This window comes from Procambarus clarkii, chromosome 22 (genome assembly GCF_040958095.1).
Source record: "Procambarus clarkii isolate CNS0578487 chromosome 22, FALCON_Pclarkii_2.0, whole genome shotgun sequence".
NCBI lineage: Eukaryota > Metazoa > Arthropoda > Malacostraca > Decapoda > Cambaridae > Procambarus > Procambarus clarkii.
Window position 1 is genome coordinate 16,794,785 of NC_091171.1, and position 3,220 is coordinate 16,798,004.

Consider the following 3,220-nt stretch of genomic DNA (forward strand, 5'->3'; position numbering starts at 1 on the left):
AAGAACTTTTGTGCCCTCTGTAATGCTTTTTGCGCTACCGCTCACAGGATGGGTATGGGGTGCACAATAAACTAGCAACAATAATAACAGTGAAGGGGAGTAGAGGGGGGTGGTGACTGGTCGAGCGTGCGCGCGCAGCTTGCAAACATCAGCTGGTGAAGTAATCAGAATCTGAAGCCATCAAGCTGGCACGGTAGAGTACTACGGCTATCATACCTGGGCCCAGGTATGATAGCCCCAGGCTCCAACATGATATATTATAGCATGCTGCTGCTGCTTTGACTGATATACAGATAAAGACTTGCACTGTACATAAAAACAGATAACTATAGTTTTTAACCATATAGATAGTTTATGTAGGTGATTAATTTTGTAGAAAGGTGATAATTAGAAAGGTGGTAATTTGTAGGTGATAATTCGCTCAGGTGAACAAAAAATATATATAAAATTTATGGCCTAAATACTTGACAGACACAACGTGATGAATGCCCAATAGATGGGTCGATGATGCATCCGTAGTTAGTTACACGTGGGGGGGGGGGGGGGTGTAAAATCCTGGAACGCCAGGATATGACCAGGGTAAACTTTGGGTACACAGACAGGGTAAACTTTGGGTACACAGACAGGGTAAACTTTGGGTACACAGACAGGGTAAACTTTGGGTACACATACAGGGTAAACTTTGGGTACACATACAGGGTAAACTTTGGGTACACATACAGGGTAAACTTTTGGTACACAGACAGGGTAAACTTTGAGTACACATACAGGGTAAACTTTTGGTACACAGACAGGGTAAACTTTGGATACACAGACAGGGTACACTTAGAAAGGTGGTAATGGTACTTAGTTACAACTTAACAAGAGGAGGATTGGGACGCCCAGCCAAGACGTTCATCCGGTCTTAAGTTTGTTACAAAATTAGTTCAGTTCAATTATTATGCACCCCATACCCATCTTGTGGGCGGTAGTGGAAAGGGTTACAGAGGCACATAATGGGCTCAGGGACCGAACCCCACAATCCATTTACCTAAGCAAGTTACAGTCTTGATGAGCTAGTTACAAAATTAAGCTGCACATCGTCACATCATCATTGGGTTCAAGATCGACCACAAGTACAATTTCTAATTTAAGCAACTGACATATGTGGAGAGCTAGTGTCACAATTGATATGTTTGTCCTGCATACAGCCCCTCCCCCCCCCACCCTGCCAGTGGGCAGCAGTGGATAGATTACATTCACTTAGTTACTCCCTACAAGTTAGCAAACTGGGGATATTTGGCTAAGATTTCTGGTAGCAGATCATTTTGAATTAAATATCTTTGGAACATTTGATTATAGAATTGTCTCTGAATTCACGTATCTTTTCGCACTCCATCACATAGTGACGGAGGGTGGGCGAATATTTCTGTTGACAGTTTACATTTGGTCAGGTCTACATCAGCAGATAATGAGAATTCCCAGAGATACTTGTAACCGAGTCTAAGCCGAGCAGTAGTAACATCTAGAAGTCTGCTGATTTTATTGGATGAACCATAGATGTGTGGCTCCTCTTGCATGACAGTATGATGATAGATGGAATTACTGGTGTCGATTCCACTTTGCTTCAGAGCTACAAGATTTTGTTGAAGTTCTTCGTGTACTATTGCTCTCGGACTGCTTATTGACAATACAAGGTCATACTCAATTTCTCCTTTAAAGGCAGATTCTTTGGCTAACTCGTCAGCTCTATCATGCATTCGGAGGCCAACATGAGATGGCGTCCACATGAAATGGACTGTTACCATCATTAATAATTTTGTTTTATTTGTGTCTAGCTTCAGACACGAACATGTTAGTTATGTCTTTAAGAGTTGAGAGCAATTAAGGATTACGAAGAGTCACTTAAAAGTAATGTATCAAGTTTGGAGACTTGTACACATTTCAATGCAAGAAGAAAGGCAAATAGTTCTGTCTGAAGGGTAGAGGCCCAGTTGTTATACGGACTACCCACTCAAAATATAAGCCGTCGCCCATTGTCAAGACAACTGCACTTCCAGCTGCACCCGTGGGGCGGTGTAAGGAACCATTATTGTATATGATTTGAGAGAAAGAAAATGCTCTCTGGACAGAGCATCAATATGGCTTAAGGAGTTGAGCTTTGCCTCAAGACGAAGCTTGAGCTGATCTCTTAATTTGCTTCTTGGGTGGAAAGGGAGGGACTAAAAATGGAAAGGGTGTAATCTCCCACGGTGCAGGAAAGTGCCGTTGTTGTCTCTTGGTACAAATTATAAATCTGATACATTCTGAGTTCAGTTCCAGTTTTAGTTATCCATTTGGAACAATTGACCTTCAATAGACATTTTGGAGGGCTCTCTGTGCAAGAATTAGGATGAGCTAGCCTAAGCATTTTTATACAAATTTGACAGGTAATTTCAGTAACACGAACAACAACGCTCAGAATATTAAGTTCCTTTCTCATGTTAAGTATCTTTGTGGTACGAGGGTACCCAAGGATTATCCTCAAGGCTTCGTTCTGCAATTTTTTAAGCCCTCCAAGCTTTCTTTCAGGCATCAAAGCAAGCAGAGGTGCAGCATAATCTACTAATGATCTGATGTATGCAAAGTACATCATTTTGACAATTCTGACATTGACGCCATAGCCTGAGTGATAACCTGCAACAGCCTTGAGAGCTCTGTGAGCCTCTCTTTATACTGACTCTGAATACAGAGTCAGTATCTATATACAGTCTCTCTCTCTATAATCTTTATATACAGAGTCTGAATACAACAGGACCATACAGTGGTACCTCAAGGCCAAGGTATTTGAATCTGTTAACATAGTCAAGCTGGAAGCCATCATACAGTTGCATCTTGGGAACAGCTCCTCCCTGCCTGGGTGGGCGCCGATTGTGTATCCTTGTTTTCTCTGCTGATGACTAAACCTAGGTCCTGACATGAGTCTAATACAGAGTTAAGAGTGTTCTGCGTGTTAGCATACCCAGTGGTGTGTATCATTATATCATCAGCATAGCTAACGATGTGCACGTTGGGTTTGCTCGGTACCGAGTCTAACAGCGTGTTTATCAAGATATTAAATAATATAGAACTGAGGACACCTCCCTGTGGGATACCTAGTCCGAAGTCTCTTGTTTCACTCCTGTGCCTCTGGAAAAAACACGGATGACTTCCTGTTGGATAAGTAACCCCTGATGAAACAAAGAAGCCGACCACCAATATT